Below are 20,028 nucleotides of genomic sequence, written 5' to 3' on the forward strand. Positions count from 1 at the left end.
GAGACATACTTTCTATTAAAGGAAATGATGTTAGCAGGATTATGGGTGAATATGGAGTATATTTGACATTGGCTTGACTAATATGAATGGAGTTTTAAAAATATTTTTATTGATACATTATATTTATACATAATTATTGGGTACATGTGGTATTTTGTTACATTCATAAACTGTGTAATGATCAAGGCAGGGTGTTGGGGTGTCCATCACCTCAAGTATTTATCATTCCTGTTTTGGGAACATTTCAAGTCCTCTCATCTAGCTATTTTGATATTTACAATACATTATTAACTACAGTCACCCTACTTTGCTATGGAATATTAGAGCTTATTTCTTCTATCTAACTGTGTTTGTACTCATTAACTAAACTCTCTTTATCCTCCTTCCACCTCCACCAAACACACACACACACACACTCTTCCCAGCCTCTGGTATCTATCATTCTATTCTCTTCATTTATGAAATTAACTTTTTAAGCTCCCACATATGAGTGAGAACATGCAATATTTATTTTTCTGTTCCTGGCTTATTTCACTGAACATAATGTCGTCCATTTCCATCCATGTTGCTGCAAATGACATAATCCCATTTTTCTTTATTCCTGAATAGTATTCCACTGTGCATATAAACCACATTTTCTCTATCCTGACGTCCGCTGATAGACATTTCGGTGGATTTCACATCTTTCTTATTGTGAATAGTGGTGTGATAAACACACAAATGCAGATATTCCTTTGATTTACTGATTTCCTTTGGATAAATACCCAGTAGTGAGATTACTGGACCATGTGGTATTTCTTTTAGTTTTATGAGAAATGTTCATATTATTTTCTATATTGGCTAAACTAGTTTGCTTTCCCACCAACAGTGCATGAGTTACCTGTTTTCCACATTCTTGCCAGCATCTGTTTTGTTTTTTTTTTTTCTTTTCAATAGTAGCCATTTCAACTGAGGTAAAATGATATCTCATTTTGGTTTTGATTTGCATTTCCCTAATGATTAGTGATGTTAAGCATTTTGTCATATATCTGTTGGCTATTTGTGTGTCTTCTTTGGAGAAATATCTATTTGTGTCCTTTGTCCACTTTCTAATGGGAAATTTTCACTGTTTCATTGTTTGAGTTCCTCATATATTTTAAATATTAGTCCCCTGTCAGATGAATAGTTTGCAAATAATTTCTCTCAATCAACAGGTTGTCTCTTTACTCTGTTGATTGTTTTCTGTGTTGGGAGAAGCTCTTTAGTTTAATATTATCCCATTCATCTATTTTTGTTTTTGTTGCCTGTGCTTTCAAGATTGTAACCATAAAATCCTTGCCTAGATCAATGTCCTGAAGTGTTTCCCCTATGTTTTATTCTAGTAGTTTTAATGTTTCTGGTCTTACATTTAAGTCTTTAATCCATCTTACATTGATTTTTGTGTATGGTGAGAAATAAGGCTCCAGTTTCGTTCTTCTGCATATGGATATCTAATTTTCCCAACGTGTATTTATTTATTGTCCTTTTCCCAATGTATGTTCTTGGTGCCTTTGTTGAAAATCAGTTGGCTGTAAATACATGAATTTATTTCTGGGTTCTCTTTTCTATTCCACTGGTTTTTGTGTCTGTTTTTATACCAATACCATGCTGTTTTGGTTACTATAGCTTTTTAATATATTTTCAAGTCAGATAGTGTGATGCCTCCAGCTTTTTTTCTTTTGTTCAGGATTGCTTTAGATATTCAAGCTCATTTTTCTTCTATATAAATTTTAGGATTGGTATTTTAATAGAGATTGCATTGAGTCTGTAGATTGCTTTGGGCAGTATGGTCATTTTAACAATATTAATGTTTCCAGTCCATGAACATGAGATATCTTTTTATTTGTTTGTGTCCCCTTTGATTTCTTTCATCAGTGTTTTACAGTTTTTCTTATAAAGGTCATTCACCTTCTTGGTTAAATTTATTTCTAGGTATTTTAATTTTTTGTAGCTATTGTAAATGGGATTGCCTTCTTGAGTTCTTTTTCAGCTAGTTCATTGTTGGTGTATCAAAATGCTATTTGTTTTAGTATGCTAATTTTGTATCTTGCAACTTTACTGAATTTACTTATCAGATATAAAAAATTTTTTTTTTTGCTGGAGTCTTCAGGCTTTTCTAGATATAAAAACATGTCATCTACAAAGAGAAACAATTTGACTTCTTCCTTTCCAATTTGGTTGCCTTTTTTTTCTTTCTCTTTCTTAATTGCTCTGGCTAGGACTTCCAGGACTATGTTCAATGGGACTGATGAAAGTCGGAATCCTTGCCTTGTTCCAGTTCTTACAGGTAGGTTTTCAGCTTTTCCCCCATTTAATATAATTTTAGCTGGGGTTTGTTATACATGGTCTTTATTGTGTTGAAGTACATACCTACTATACTTAATTTCTAGGGAGTTTTAACATGAAAGAATATTAAATTTTAGCAAATGCTTTTCCTGTGTCTATTTAGATGATTATTTGACTTTTGTCCCTCATTCTGTTGACATGATGTATCACATTTATTTATTTGAGTATGTGGAACTGCTCTTGCATTCCTGAGATAAATTTCATTTGGTCATGATGTATTATCTTTTTGATTAGCTGTTGGATTCAGTTTTGTGTTTTATTGAGAATTTTTGCATCTTTATTCATTAGAGATATTGACCCATAGTTCTCTTTTTTTGTTGTTGTGTCCTTGTCTGTTCTTGGTGTCAGCGTACTGTTGGCCTCACAGACCCAGCTAGAGGGTATTCCCTCCAAATTTTCTGAATAATTTTAGAATTGTTGTTAGTTCTACTTTGAATGTTTGGTAGAATACAGCAATGAAGCCATCAGTCTTGGACTTTTCTTTATTAATAGACTTTTTATTAGTGAATCAATCTCATTGCTTGTTACGGTCTATTAATGTTTTCTATTTTTTCCTGACCCAATCTTGGTAGACTGCATGTGTCCAGCAATGTATCCATTTTATCTAGGTTTCCCAGTATGTAATAGTCTCTGATGATCTTTTGTCTTTTTGTAGTATCAGTTGAAATGTCACCTTTTTCATTTTTTATTTTATTTCTTTTAGTCATCTCTCTTTATGTCTTGATTAGTCTAGCTACCAGTTTACGGATTTTGTTTATATTTTCAAAAAACCAACTTTTCATTGAATTGATCCTTTGTATTTTTTGTTTTAGTCTCTATTTCATTTAGTTCTGCTCCTATCTTTATTATTTCTTTCCTTCTACTAGTTTTGAGTTTGGTTCATTCTTGCTCTTCTGATTCCTTTTTTTTTTCTTTTTATTATTATTATTATTATTATTATTATTATTATTATACTTTAGGCTCTATGGTACATGTGCGCAACGTGCAGGTAAGTTACATATGTATACATGTGCCATGCTGGTGCGCTGCACCCACCAACTCGTCATCTAGCATTAGGGATATCTCCCAATGCTATCCCTCCCCCCTCCCCCCACCCCACAACAGTCCCCGAAGTGTGATGTTCCCCTTCCTGTGTCCATGTGTTCTCATTGTTCAATTCCCACCTATGAGTGAGAATATGCGGTGTTTGGTTTTTTGTTCTTGCAATAGTTTACTGAGAATGGTGGTTTCCAATTTCATCCATGTCCCTACAAAGGACATGAACTCATCATTTTTTATGGCTGCATAGTATTCTGTTTCATAAGAATTGAAACATGACATTCCAAAACCTATGAGATATAGCAAAAGTAGTGTTAAGAGGGAAGTTTACAGCAATAAATGCCTACATCAAAGAAGAAGGATTCCAGATAGACAACCTAACAATGTACCTTAAGGAATCAGAAGAGAATACTATGCAGCTCTTCTGATTCCTTAAGGTACATTGTTAGGTTGTCTATCTGGAATCCTTCTTCTTTGATGTAGGCATTTATTGCTGTAAACTTCCCTCTTAACACTACTTTTGCTATATCTCATAGGTTTTGGAATGTCATGTTTCAATTCTTATTTGTTTCAAGAAAATTTTTAATTTCCTCCTTAATTCCTTCCTTGACCCAAAGGTCATTCAGGAGCACGTTGTTTAATTTCCATGTATTTTGTACAGTTTCTCAAATTCTTGTTATTGATTTCTTGTTTTATTCTACTGTCATCTGAGAAGATATTTGATGTGATTTCAACTTTTTAAAAAATTTTAAGACTTGTTTCATGCCTAACATATGGGTCAATATGGGATAATGTTCAATGTGCTTGTATTAGTTCATTTTCATACTGCTATAAAGAACTACCTGAGACTGGATAATCTATGAAGAAAATAGGTTTAATTGATTCACAGTTCTGCAGGCTCAACAGGAAGCATGACTGGGAGGCCTCAGTTAGCTTACAATTATGGCAGGAGGTGAAGGGGAAGCAAGCACCTTCTTCACATGGTGGCAGGAGAGAAAGAGAGAGAGATACCAAGGAGGGAAGTGCCACACACTTTCAAACCATGAGATTTCAGGAGAACTCACCCTATCATAAGAAAAGCATGGGGGAAGTCAGCCCCCATGATCCAATAACCACCCACCTGGTTCCTCCCCCCAACAAAGTGAATTACAATTCAATATGAGATTTAGGTGGGGACACAGAGCCAAACCATATCAGTGCTAATGAGAAGAATGTATATTTTGAAGCTATTGGGTGAAATGATCTGTAAATGTCTGTAAGTCCACTTGGTATAAAGCACAGTTTAAATCCAGTGTTTCCTTGTTAATTTTCTGTCTAGATGGTCTGTCTAATGTTGAGAGGGGGGTGTTAAATTCCCCAAATATTATTGTATTGGAGTCTATCTCTCCCTTTAGGTCAATAATATTTGCTTATATATTGGGCTGCTCCAGTGTTGGGTGCATATATGTTTAGATTGTTATATCATTTTATTGAATTTATTCCTTTATCATTATACAATGACTTTTTGTCTTTCTTTTTTTCTAATGTTTTTGACTTAAAGTCTGTATTACCCGAGTATAGTTACTCCTGCCCCCTTTTGTTTTGTGCTTGCATTGAATAATTTTTTCCATCTCTTTACTTTCAGTCTATGTGTGTCTTTACATATAAGATGAGTTTCTTGAAGACAATATACAGTGGGGTTATGGTTTTTATTTTTTAATCCATTCAGCCAGTCTATATCTTTTAAGTGGAAAGTTTTAGCCATTTACATTCAGGGTTATTATTGATATGTGAGGGCTTATTCCTATTATTTTATGAATTAATTTCTGGTTGTTTTGTATATCCTTTGTTCTTTTCTTCCTATCTTATTTTTATCACTGTGGTTTGGTGGTTTTCTGTAGTGGTAACACTTTAGTCCTTTCTCATCCTTATTTGTGTGTTTGCTCTACCAGTGGGTTTTATACTTTCATGAATTTTGATGATGGTAGATGCCAACATTTTGACTGCAGATGTAGGACTCCCTTAAGTATTTCTTATAGGGCTGGTCTAGTGGTAATGAATTCTCTCAGCTTTTGCTTGTCTGGGAAAAACTATTTCTCCCTCATTTATGAATGGCAAATTTGCTTTGTATAGTATCTTTGGCTGCCAACTATTTTCTTTCCACACTTTAAATATATCTTCCTATTCTCTCTGGGCTTGTAAGGTTTCTACTGAGAAATTTGCTACTAGTCCAATGGGGGTTCCCTTATAAGTAACTATATACTATTCTCTTGCTGTTTTTAGAATTCTCTTCTTTTTTTTGACATTTGACAGTTTTACCATAATGTGCCATGAAGATATTTTTGAACTGCATGTTTTTAAGTATCTTTGATCTTTCTGTATCTGGATATCTAAATCTCCTGCTAGTCTTGGGAAATTTGTAGCTATCATTTTATTAAATAGGATTTCTATCTTTTTTGTTTTTTCTATGTGTTCTGGGACACTTGAAAATTTGAATATTGGGTCACTTTATTGTGTTCCATAATTATGTAGGCCTTGCTCCTTCTTTTCAATTCTTTTTTATTTATTTGTGTTTGACTGGGTTATTTCAAAATACCTTTTTTCAAGTTATGAAATTCTTTCTTCCATTTGATCTAGTCTATTATTGAAGTCTTCTAATGTATTTTGTATTTCACAAAATGAATTCTTCAGTTCCAGAATTTCTGTTTGGTTCTTTTTTGTGGCATCTCTTTGGTAAATTTTTCATTCATATCCTGAATTGTTTTTCTGATTTTTTTATTTTATTTTGTTCTCTATTCTCTTGTATCTCACTGAGATCCTTTAGTATTATTTTGAATTATTTTTGCTGGGTTTTATAAATGTCTTTTTGATTGTAGTCTGCTATTAAATTATTGTATTCCTTTGGAGGTGTCATATTTTCTTGCTCTTTTATGTTTCTTGTGTCTTTAAATCAATATTTGTGCATCCGGTATAACAGTTGTCTCTTCCAATTTTTTGAATTTGCTTTTGTAGGATAGAAGTTTTCCCTGAAGATATATCTGTGGTGTTGTTTGAGTAGGATACATTTGCTTTGATTCTAAGCCCATGCAGTAGTGTAGTCTCCATATGATTTCTTCAGCTATAAACAGTGTCAGTGATTTCCTCAGTGGCTTAGGGTGTGGTTGTTAGTGAGGCTGTGTGAAGTTTATCTGAGCATGTGGATGTCAAGTGGGCTTGTCCTTGTGCTCCAGTCATGGCAGCAGCAGGCCAAGCATACTTGTCCTTGGGCCCTAGTGTAGCATATGCCGTAACCAGTATTAGCTGGACTAGGTGACCTGATTCTTGAGCTTAGGTGGTAGTAGTAGCAGCAACGGGCCAGGCAGGTGAGTGAATTCTCTGGTTCCCAAGCAGTCTGCACTGATGTTGACAGTGGCTGCAATGAGCTGAGTGGGCTAATCCCCTGGCCTGCAGGTGGCACACATGCAGATGGATGCCAGCTATGGTAGTAGAGGTAGGTTGGGTGGGACCAATCTCAGGCCCCAGGAGATGTACGCAAGCACTAGTGATGGCGAAGTGGCCTACGTGGTCCTCATGTCCCCAGATGGCATGCTCAGGCACTGGGGAGACAGAGTCAGGTTAGGTGGACCTGTCCTCAGGCCCCCTACTTGTGCATGCAGGTATTGGCTGTGGTAGGCAGGGACACAGTGATCTCCACACCACCAGCAGAATAATCCAGTGGGAGTGGCAGAAGCTACACTGAAGCCCTGCTACTGGGGAGGGTGACATTGCTTTTAGTGGCAGCAGCACATTTAGGTGGCTGGGGAGTTCATCCTTCTCTCATGCTTTGGCCCTGGTGGTGGCAGCCAGAAGCATGATGGCTGCGGGTGGGGAAGTTTGTTCTTGGGGCACATAAAAATGCATGGTGGCTTTGCTGCTGGAGGGAGCAGTGCCCTTACCAATGGCTCACACTTCAGCCCTGGCATCAGCAGTCAGCCATAGTGATGGCCATGGGCAGGGAATGTTAATAAGGCTTCAGGGTTGTGGAGATGAAAGTGCTGTTGGGTCTCTGGGAAGAATGTGTTCTGGTAGGGGCTGGGATCTCAATGTGGTATCTTACTGTAGCTGAGTAGGACTCGGGGGGCTGGGAGGTACGTGGGACATGGTGTGAGCTTCCTCCTTGGAGCAGTGCCTTCACACAGTATTCAGGCAGATTCCTATGTTAGTCTCAAAGCCTATGAGGTTTAGGGGCTCTCCTGTGGCTAGGATTGCAGGAGTTTATGGTGGGAATTTAGACCACTACAAAGATACTCTCACTTACCCTCTCCCCACATTGAGGAGTCTTTCCAGGTTTCAACTAATCCCTACCAAGCAGGCTGCCTCACTTTCCTTTCTGTCCACACTTTAGGTGTTTTCTGTCACTTAACTGTTGGATTTCAGTGTTCTCTTAGATAATCTATTATTAAGTGTGATTATCTACTTACTTACTATTATCTACTTACTATTCTTACTCTTCTGGTTATTCTTTGGGGAGGAGCTAAGTACCAGATGCCTACAGTCGACCATCTTGAGCCCCTTTCTTTATAACAAGGGCTGCTATGACAAAATGCATTGAAAGCAATATTCCCTTAGCTCCCAACTTGCTCAACCCAACACAGTAATACATGTAGTTCTGAAACTGTGAAGTCAAAGATTAGGATGTTGGCATCTTAATCTTGTCTCATGACATGGTAGAAATGCCTTCTTGTTGTCTCATTACATGGCAGAAAGTACAAGAACAACAACCTGTGATTGATGTCTTTTGGAGAAAAAAAATAGACAATGGTATTCTTTTGTAGAGTTGGGGTAGGCAGTGGAATACTTATGATCCAGAGGAGACTTTGCTTGAAATACTATGAGATAAGGATTGTGTATTATTAAATGAGGTGATGTAAACAGTGTTTTATAAAGATTGTCCTTAATAAGGCATCCACGCAGATCAAAATCAGAAGACAGTAGAATAAGTAGACTTGGAAGATATTGTAGTTATCTAGGTGTGAAATTATGACATACTAACTTAGGATGCAAAAGAGAAATGGAGGCTTCACTGTGAGTGAAACAGGAGTCACTAGAGAATTTTGAGCAGACAAGTTATAGGATCTGACTTATCTTTTAATAGGTCACTCTGACTGCTCAGTTGAGAATAAATGCAGAGCGTCAATGGGGGATCAGGAATACCTGGTAGGATATTATTTAAATAGTTCAAAGAGAAATGATGGTGGCTTTGGGCCCCATGATATTGGAAAAGGTGAAAAGCAGTTGGAATGAGTGTATTGTATACAGGTTTTTATAGAAAGGTGTCCTAGGCAGTTGCAGAGGGCTCTGCACTTAGTTTAATGCTCTGCTGTCATAGTCTTGAAATTCTTGGTGATTTTTGAATAGATAATCCTACATTTTTATTTTGCATAAGACTCCACAAATTATGTAGGCAGTTTTGATTGTGAATGCAGATATGACAGGATTTGCTGATAATATTGGAGTTGGGATTATGTGAGAGAAAAGAGAGGAGTCAATGATTGCTCCAAAATGTTTGCCCTGATCACTTGGAAGAATAGGTTTACTAAGATGGAAAAGAATGGAAGACACAAAATTATGGAAGAAGGATCAAAAGCTTGATTTTGGATCTATAAAGTGTGGGATGTCTAGAGCATCCAAATAGAGATGTCTGGAGTTTTTGAAGGAGCATCTCAGGTTGGAGATGTAAGTTTGGAGTTTTCAACATTTGAATGGTAATTGGAGCCATAAAACTGAAAGAAAAAATCCACATATGACGTGTAAATTATAAAAGAGAAGTCTAAACACTGAGCCTACTTCCAAACTATAGGTGTCAGGTGATACACACCAGCTTAGGTGACTGTGCAGGATCAACCAGAAAGATACCAGGAGATTCCAAAGAAAGAAAACATATCAAGATTCAGATGAGAGTAAAATGAGTCCGGATTTGACCACTGAATTAACAACATGGAGGTCTTACATGATAGCTGTTTTCTTGGAGGAGTAGAAGCAAAAGCCTCATTAGGTTGGATTAAAGAGAGAAAGAGGCAAGAAAGTTTGAAAACAGAAAGGATGAACAACTCTGAGGAATTTTGCTTAAAGGAATGGAAGAGAAAGGGGTGAAAGGAAAAGTGAAGGTTGGTACCACAGTGAAGCTAGCTGGTTTGGGGTCAAAAAATGAAATGTGATTTTTAGATTACCAGTTTGATTTTAGGCACATGGACCTCAAGATTGTGATGAGCTATTTAAAAGGAAATGTCCAGCAGACATCTAAAAAGATGGGAATTGATGTTGTCTGAGAAGATAAAATGGAAAATATCCATAGTTTAGACTTTATTCACACAAAGGGGCAATTTGGAGCTGTAAAAATAAATTAACCTGGAATAAAAGTGTAAAAAGAACAATAGAAGACTGAACAAACCAATGTTCTGAGTAAGGTAATAAAACAAAATGAAAAGCACTGGCCTATATTCCCAAACTTAACGCCATTTAGGCATAGCTGAATTTCCATTGGCAAATTAAGGTAATTATCTGAATAATTAAATATCCACACAAAAGCTTTAGTATAAATTAGCTAGATCTTTTATACAAAAGAGTCTCTAATATATATATATATATATGTATATATTAAAAACTCTATTGTCAGATTAATTTTGTCAGCTTTTCTCAGTTGACTGACACAGACCGGCTACAAATGATTTACCTTCTTTAAAAGAGGCTATTTAAAAATAAAACAAACTAGAAATCACTACCTGCTAACTGGCCTCTGGGACTTTATCTTGATTTGGATTTTTTTATATCTAAAATTGGGATTTTTAGCATAAGATGAAGGAGCAAACAAGACAACATAATTTGGGCTAAAGCACCCTCTTTGTTTATGTAAGTATCAATGAAGGAAACTGACCAGCGATGATTGCCTTTTACCAAGGATCTGGCAAAATCTGCAGTTCTTGCATAATGGGCCTTGTAAATTTCAAAACAAAATCAAAGGGGTAATAGCTTTCTTAGCAAAAACCTGCCACACACATATACACAGAAGAAAAAAGGAAGGCCAGTCCAACAGCCCTAGAAGTGAAGTAAAATCTGGGCCTCTTTGATTGCAGAAGAATAGTCAATCACATTACTCACTGAAAGGACACTGAAGACAGCAGGCTAACACCTTAGCAGGCGCACACTGCTTAGAGCAAATGCAACAGTTCAGATATGGGGCGTTGGATGCTCATGTTTTCCTTTGTTTTTAAAGATGATCACGCTGACAATGATTATTGTCTAAGGATCGTAATCTAAGAAGCATTATATAGAAACATAAGAAATGTCACATTGGAACTGACAAATGAGCCTTATTACAGCTCTGACAGTGGCACCAAGGGACATTTTGTGGCAGAGCGTGAATGTTACTCTAGCAACCAACCGAATATTACTGCTTTTTCACCTCAAAATTCTCCCCCCGCTTTTTGAGGCGCTTCAATAAAGAGCTCAAGAAGAGGACCTGGGAAGCCAGCCAGAAGAATGTACTTGGCATATCCCTGCTTCCTCTGTGCCTGGGGAGGTAGGGATGATAACAGCTTCACTTGTGGGGTGGAGGGTGGCAGGGAATCTTTACAGGAGAAACCAACACATCTATGTTCTTCGAGGCACACAGGCAATGTTCTCTAAAATGTCATCATCTAAGCATAGGTGGTATTTATTCGTTTTTTGGATATCCGAGAAGATTTCTCAAACTCATATTTCTGATTATCTCTCTGACCTTGGCCTGTGCATTCACAGCATGTGCACCCAGCTTTTCTCAGAGTTCCTCACCTGGGCCACAGAACTCAGAACAAAATAATTCAGGTGACAAAATTGCACCATTTTAGAAGCAAAAGAGACAAGTTCATTTACTACATGCAATGGATGCTTTAGGGTTTAGTGCTCCTGAGGAAAGCTGGCTGGACTGTGATTGGGGGTGAGGGGGAATCCCAGCAGATTTAATCACAAATGTCAGGAAACAGCAACTTTCTTTCCACTGTGTCAAGTTGGAATGATGTAAACCTGGAACCGGTGGTGAGTGTGTTCCTTACCTACCTGGAGGGTGTCTGTCTGCATAGGAGGGAAGGAGACCGCTTTACAAGGAGCAGAGAAGAACAAGTGAGAGAAGGGGAGCTAGAGCCAGAGCAAGAGAGCTAGAGCAGCCTGACAACATTGTTTGAGTCTCTAGGTCCACAGAAGCCAAATGCAATCCCACGCTGAGTTCACCAGTTACATGAGCCAGTGGATTTTATTTTTCCTAAAACTACTTTGCATTGGTTTCCATCACATACAAATGAAGACTCCAGAATAATATCATAGAAATGTATTGTTGCAATAAACCAACATATAGGAAAAAATTTAACCTTTAAATTCTGAAATCATCAGATTAAAGTAACAAAGATGTGCTTTCTTCCTCTTGCCCTAATTTCCTTTTATTAATAGTAATAGCTATAACATTTTATGTACCTACTATGTATACGCCTTCTGCTAGGCTCTACACAATAACAAGCCTGTGGCAATTCTACAAAGTTAGAATTACATCCATTAGAGCGAACTAAGGTTCAGAGAGATTATGTACTTTGTATAAAATTACAACTCTAACAAATTCTAATCAGAGATGAGATTTTTGTCCTGGCTTTATCATAACCATTAAATTATAGAACTCAGCCAATAGGTATTAAAAATAAGTATGTGTATCATGGTAGCTATCAGTCTTCTATCTGCCACTGGGTCCTTTCGTATGTACATGGAATTCTAGACATCCAATGCCAAACTCATTTCAGTCCCCTCCCCCACCAAATCTGCCCCAACAACCCCTCACTTATTCTGAATCTTAAGGGAAATAAAGGTATCTACTCAGTGTTTGAGCCAGAATCCTAGAAGTCAGTCTCATTCCTCTTTTTTATTTTTTGAAGAGTAAAGCAGTGTTTTTTAAAAACTTCTTATTTATTCATTTATTTTTGTTTTATTTTTAATTTATAAATAATAGTTATACATATTTATGGGGTACAATGTGATGTTTCGAAATACATGTACATTGTGAAATTATTCTATTAAGCTAATTAACATGTTCATCATTTCACATGCTTATCATTTTTATAGTCAAAACATTTAAAATCTGTTCACAATTTTGAAATATACAATACTTTATCATTAATATTTCCTCACTCTTAACTTTCACAGTTAACCCCTGAATCTATCAATTCCACCTTGCCAAAGAATTCACATCTACCCTGTCTTGACAGTCATCAGCACACAACTGGGTTACTCAGATCAGACTTCCTTCCTGGTCTCTCGAAGTCTAATTTTCCCCACCCAATTCCAACCCTTACCTTCAACTTACCTTTCATTCTACCATTAGGGAGCTCTTTCTAGTATGCAAATCTGATCTCCCCCAAAAACTTCAGAGGCTTCTAATGACAACAGGCTCCATGACATACTGAAAACCTTATGAAGGGGCCCTGCCTATCTATCCAAATTCATTTCTAATCATTTCCCCTTCACGCTTTAAGCTCCAGACGCACTGAACTCATTTCCTACATACCCCATGCTCTCTTATGCCTTCCGCACTTTTGAAATTCGGTTCCTTCTGCCTAGAATGAAAATTTAGGAGAAAACGCCTCAGGTCTCAACTGAAATGCTACCCCTGAAAAGCCTTCCATGTCACTGCTCTCTACTATAAGCCTTCTAGTGTGTCCCCAATCAATCTTGTCTGGTCGGTAAGGAGTGACCTCTTTGAAGTTAGGGGATATGCCTTTTCTTCTTGGTTTTCTAGAACCCATCCCAATATCAGACACATTTATAATATTTTGGGGATACGATTTTGAAAACATTAAATCCGTACTTTTTCTCTTACTAACAGCAAGCCAGAATGCTTAAAGAAGGGGATTTCAAAGAAAGTGATGGAAGAAAAACTAACATGGCAGAGGCAAGTTCCCACCTAACTGGAAGACGAAAGAGAAAATTACTTTCATTCTAGAGAGAGAAGAAAGAACCTGAGATCAGGACTAAAAGCCAAGCTCTTCACTAAAGGTCAAAATTCACGGTGGAGGATTATAAAACTATCTAGATATAGTGACAGGAAGGTAACCATCATGACACTATGGAAGCCACAGATAGTCTGAAGACATCTGCGAACATTCAAGGTACAGATTGTCCTCTCTTTAGTGTCCCATCAGAAGCAGGGGTATCAACTCTTTATCCTGAAATGCATCATCTTTATAGACTAACTGTATCAGATTAAGATCCCTAAAGCAACCAAAATGTAAGAGAATTTGGGAGATGGACTTTAGGGGAACGCTTTTGGCTCTTTTAATAAAACACATAATGTAAGAGAACAGAGAGATAAAACCATAGCATGTGGGGAAATTTTAAGTTGAAAAATTCCAGTCACCACATTTAGCCATGATACATGTTTGGATACTGGTGATCAAACTGACATTTTAAAAAGGTTTGCTTTGTAATGGCTACCAGAAATCTCACGAACACTTGGGTTATATTTATAATTATCATGTACCACTTTCCTACTAAATTATCAATGTAACTAAAAATAATTTGGAAAAGTTAATTACATTTATTGTAAAATATTTATGACTTATTTTCAGATCTCCCTATTTTTAATGTCAGCTGATCTAAACAAACACTCCTAATTCCCCCTCAAATGATGCCAGTTTAAAACTAAACTAGAATATTTGTTTTAAATGATCAAAAATGATTTCTGTAGAATTGGAATGTGTCTTGTTAATATAGAAAAGGTTTTCTGTGATATTTTGCTGGCTGCTTGAAAATGTGTTATCAATTAGAAATAGAAGTTTCATTAGAGAGACTTGGAATAACAAGCAGAAAATGTTTTTATCCCCGTTACAACTTACTACTGAAGTTTTTTATTTAACTAAAGTAAGGCTCAAGTCTTTGTAATCAAATCTAATCATTTCCTATGCCTAAAACCTATACTGACATTAGTAGTTCTATAAAAACTTTTTGTACTTCCAAAGATAACAGGTAACTTAAGAGACAACTGGAATGCTAAGGGCCATTTTCTATAGTTTTACCTTTAAAAAAATCACTATACTATCCATAAGGCGAAATAATAAAGTCTATTTGAAACACTCTTATTTCTAGCGCTCACTCTTTAGATATGACCTGAGGTAGACATTTGCAATGCTTTCCATTTAAAATATTTTTATTATTTATAGCATTTTTCTTCCAGATATTTGAAAGCATGATAAAAAAGCTATACTTTATACAGCATTTACTGGGCTAAATAGTATTTGAGCTCAGCACAATTTGCAATTCACTTAAAAAACAATGTTTTGTAGCATTGATGAGCTGGTTGTTTCTTACAACCTCAATCCCACTTCCCAATAAAATCAAACAGTCCATGCTCAGTCAACAACCGTGTTGAAATGGGTGTCGGTACAAATACCTTTGTTTAGTTGCTTTGGATAGACTTTCAAATTCATTTGTGAAAACACAATGTCATGGTGGTTGAAGGCTTGAAATACTGTACCCTCACATTTAATATTAAATTGAACATTTCATTTTGTTTGGAGAATTTAAACAAATACTAGAACACATAATATTAAGATTATATTTAAATAATTTTATACCTAAATGTGTTAAATATGTTTTTATATAGCCACTTTTTTAACACTGTGTACATCTTTATTTTACAGTATTGAGTGATTGAATGAGCTTGGTTACACAGGGTATTTAGGGTTATTATTTTCAACAGAGAAGGTAGAGAAGAAAGTTCTTAGTTTAATCAATGTAAAGTATCCTTCATTAATACTTCCAACACTTTCTGAAGTAGTTAATGTTCTAATATCAATGACGCAAAGGGAAAAAACTGTAAAGTCAGACAAGGTGAATGATTTACCCATGGTCTCACAAACGGTAAGTGTTAGAGGCAAAATTTGAAGCTAGTTGGGTCTAAATCTTTACTCCTTGTTTTTAACCTCCACACCATGTGCTTCAGTATAGAACTAGCTCTTTAATAAGGTAACATTTCGTGTTACACATTATTCTTCCCCATTCCTAGAAATTATTTTCAACTTGTTTTCTTTTTAAATTTCCATTATTTTTTGTCTTTTTGTGCCTTTCCTTGTTTCCTATCAAGATATACTCTAAATGAACGTGCATAATCCCATATAAACTGTAGCTGTGAGGAGAAACTTTTACAAACAGTCATGTTACACAGATCAATGTTCCCTTGCCATGAGCAAAACAATTTTTGGCAATCCACTGATTTAAAAGCTTTTCATTGGTGATGGGAAAAGAACAATGTTGGACCATCAAGAAATACTGATTGCTCACCATTTACTAAGGACTTAATTAATGCCTGACACTGAATTTCGCTATTTAGATACGGTATCTGTATTAGTTCCTTTCCACATACTGATAAGGCATACCCGAGATTGGGCAATTTATAAAGAAAAGGAGATTTAACAGACTCATAGTTACACGTGGCGTAGGAGGCCTCACAATCCTGGTGGAAGGCTAAAGGCATGTCTTATATGGTGGCAGGCAAGAGATTGAAGTGAAAGGAGTTCCCCTTATAAAACTATCAGATCTCATGAGAATTATTCACTACCACCAGAACAGTATGAGGGAAACTGCCCCATGATTTAATTATCTCCCACCAGGTTCCTCCCACAACATGTGAGAATTATGGGAGCTATAATTCAAGATGAGATTTGGGTAGGGACACAACCAAACCACATCAGTCTCTAATTTAATCCCCACAACCACTTTATAATATAAACATTATTACTGGTAATTTAATGAGGAGAAATTTAAGGCTTGGAGACATGACACAATTTACCCAACCTCATACAGCTTAACAGTGTGAGTGAAAAACTGGACTCACATTTGATTGATTACGGAGATTGTGCTACATTAACCACTTGGTCACGCTGCACGGAGGCCATTCAGGTATGCTTCTACTTGAAAAGACATCTTGAGTAGAGAGAGAGAATGAGAGCTATGTGACTCAAAATAACTTTCTCAGGACAGGTATAGCAAATTTTTACTAATCACTTCCTAAAAGTATCAAAGCACCATATGAAAGAAAAAAGAGAGAGAAACAAAGAGCTAGAGAAGAGAGAAGAAGAAAAAAATCCTCCTGACTTCCTTGGTTTATTACCAGGCCCAATGCACAGGCAATTTGTCAAATCAAAGCAGAATTTTCCTTTTCTCTACAGTGGAAGGAGTTGTCTTACCAAAGATTATTATTCTTTATGTCCTTCAGTTTAGTCACTGTAGCACTGCTTGAAGCAGAAGCTGAAGTTAGAGGAATACCAAAGGCAAGGGCCACTTTGCAATGACAAAGAGATTCAAGTGGCAGCTCTCCCTCTCTTGCTGACCCTGGCTGGGCCATGTGCCAGGAAAACACTGCTAGGTCCTCACAATGACAACTGAGCCTGAATAGATGTTGAAAGCTTTCACTTATCCTATCATTCTGGATTGCAAGCTTCTGCTCTGAGTATGGATGGAAAGGACAGAATAATAAGTACAGCCAACAGCCTAAAACTTTTTGTTGCCTCAGTGCATATCTGTTTTTTAGCTGCATAACTTATTTTTTCATTTTTAATTCCTTTGTTTGTAGTGCCTCTTTTCTCGTGGCAGTTTTTAAATACCATTTTGGAGAGTCTTTTATGTTCAGAACAGTGACAGTACCACAAAGCTCTCAAGCTCAGCAGAAAAGCCTGTCTCTAGTATCTTCTAGTGAGATATCAGATAATTTCATCCTGTCTAATAGGCCTGCTTGAATATCTTGCTACTATGATATTAGGACCTACATGGATACTTACTGAGGAAAAACTAGAAATGGCATAAAAGCAGACAGGAATGAGTCCTCATCAGAACTCTGATGTAATGACTCATCAAATTGCACACACATCACACATTATGCACCCAGACAGTCTACAGTGGTGGAGAGTGTATCAAGAAAGTAAGAGATGAAGAAAACTGGCTTCTGAGCCTGCTTGGTCAGCTGTGTAATGCTTTCTAGCAGGAAAAAGATGGAAGAATGGATTTCATATTGTCTGTGGAGTGCTTTGAGGCATTCTACAAATACATATTTTTAGGTACAGAAGTGTGCATGTGTCTGTGTGTGTGTGAAAGTGTGAGTGAGTGTGTGTGTGTGTGTGTGTGCTCTTTCTCTTGAGTAATAGGATGACAGCAAGGGAAAATTTCCTACATAGTGTGCCAAGACATTTCATAGTCTTTGTATTATATGTGCTCATATATCTAAACATTTTTACAGGTAAGTTACTTTCTGTCTTATGAAAAATGTCAGTTGGCTGTATTGGGGTCTTAAATATGCACAGTACAAACTGGCAGCTTAGTGCTTTCCATCCAGTATCCAGCAGACAGGCAAATCCCAGGGCTGAGCTATTGATCCAGCTGAACTCACAAGCAGTATGTCCTTATTCTTCTGGTTCAGTAGCCTTGGATGTAGTATACAAAATAATTTGCTGCTTTCTTCAAAGTGATTTTCCCCTGGGGTAGGAAAAACACACTTGGAAAGATGCAAAGATATTTTATTGCATTCACAATAAAAGGAACATTTTAAATAAGCTTACTGATTTAAAGAAGGCTATTTGTTTCATGTTTGAGGTTGTCCTTGTTTTATTTTGTGAGTATTGCCATGAAAAATGCCAAAAGATTACAACTTTAATTAAAATTCTTTTAAAACAATTTTAACCTGCCTATCATAAGCTAACCCATTACTCTTTTATCACTCAGGGTTTTGGGGAAAGACTTAATCGTCAAATTAGCTTTTATTAATGCTTATTATCACACTATTATTTGTATATTGACTTCGTATTCCTTTTCCTGATTTGTGTACTATATCATTCTCAAGATGTAAAACAACAATTTTCTGTTTTACATGTAAGCTAAGAAAGAAGAGAGAAGATAGAGAAACAGTTCATCAGAACCATGAAAAATCAGTATGTGTCAAGGTCTTTATTTATTAGTCTGCTCTCTGTTTAGAGACACAGGGTTCAAGTGTTCAGGAAGAAAACTTGAGTGTTTAGTTTCATGAACCCTATTAGCCTTTTGCATTGTAATCAGAGCTTGACCAAGACTTAAAGCCTATGTGTTCAGTGCCAGCCTCTCTAAGGCTTAGTTTCTCCAACTGTAAAAGGATGCTACATAATAAAGTTGATGTGAGATTCAGGCTAAAAAATGTATTGAAAACATTTTGTATTATCCTGGTAAATAAGAATCACTCAAATATAAGTACTTATTATTATTAATAGTATCATATCAGTAGCAGTAATGACAGAATCATGGGGACACAAAACTACAGATCAAACTCAAATTGCTCAAGAAAAATATTGACTGCCTATCACATGTTAGACACCATCTTAGACATTGTACAGGGCATTGGAAGATATCAATTAGGAAGAGTGAAGCATGATTCCTGCCCTTAAAGAACTATCTAGTTAAAATAATACATAGCAACTATATTTAACAGAAGACAATTAAGTATCAAATGAATAATAAAGGCAATCAAATAGGGGGTTTAGAGGAGACAGAGTTCATAGAATTGAATAGTAATAGCATTCATTAGCTGATAAAAATGCAGAACTAGATATGTATATGTGTGTATAAATGAGAGAGATGATTTCTTTAATATTTTATCTACAACATCTCATATTCATACATAAAGATAAATAGTAAACTGTCAGAAAACAGCCATTTTACCACTATCTAAATATTCAGTAACTTCAGAAAATCAATTTATATTTGATGAGCTGAAAAAAGCCGATCATAAAACGAGTTAGTACAAGCAAGAATCTGAATAGCCTCAGAAGCCCAATGTCAAGTATTAGATTACAATTTGCTTCTGGGAAATAGCTTATATCAATAAGCTATGGGAGAGGTGGAGATCATTTTAAACAAAAGTAACAATTGAGCTATAATTGTATAATCAATAGCCTCTTTTAGCAGATGCATGGATAGTGCCCAGAGCCGTGAACTGACAAAGAGGAGTTTAGGTACACAAAGAATGAAAGTATTATTTGCTAAAAATCATCTTGATGATCTTATCAAGTAGATGCTAATGAATTGTTAAGATAACATTCATTATTATCATTAGTTTTTATTAATGTGCGTAATTTTACTATTTTATATAACGTGTTTTTTATAATTACATTAGATATAATAAGCTGAGCTTCAAGGCATCAGGATAAATTTATACTCAGGATCTTCACACTTCTTGTCCCATTCCCTTTTGTGTTGATATTATCTCAAATTGGTAACACTTGAAGTTAAAGACCGTAAGAGATTATATAGAATTTAATTCTATTCCTTTTGATCTGTTTATACATTTGTTAGCTCAACAAATATTTTAGGAACTGGGGATACCACAGTGAATATAACATAGGAAGATAAATCAATGTATATAATAAATCATAAATTACATATTATATCAGAATTGTTAGGCAATAGAAAGTGCTTTGAGAAAAGTGAAGCAGAATAATACATGGGTAGACATTCTTTTTAAAATGCTCTAAGGCAGGAGTCTGTGGCCTGTTAGGAACCAGGCTGCAGAGCAGGAGGTGAGTGGCTGTCAAGCAAGCATTACTGCCTGTGCTCTGCCTCCTGTCAGATCAGCGG

Source organism: Pongo abelii, chromosome 4 (assembly GCF_028885655.2).
Source record: "Pongo abelii isolate AG06213 chromosome 4, NHGRI_mPonAbe1-v2.0_pri, whole genome shotgun sequence".
NCBI classification, from domain to species: Eukaryota; Metazoa; Chordata; class Mammalia; order Primates; family Hominidae; genus Pongo; species Pongo abelii.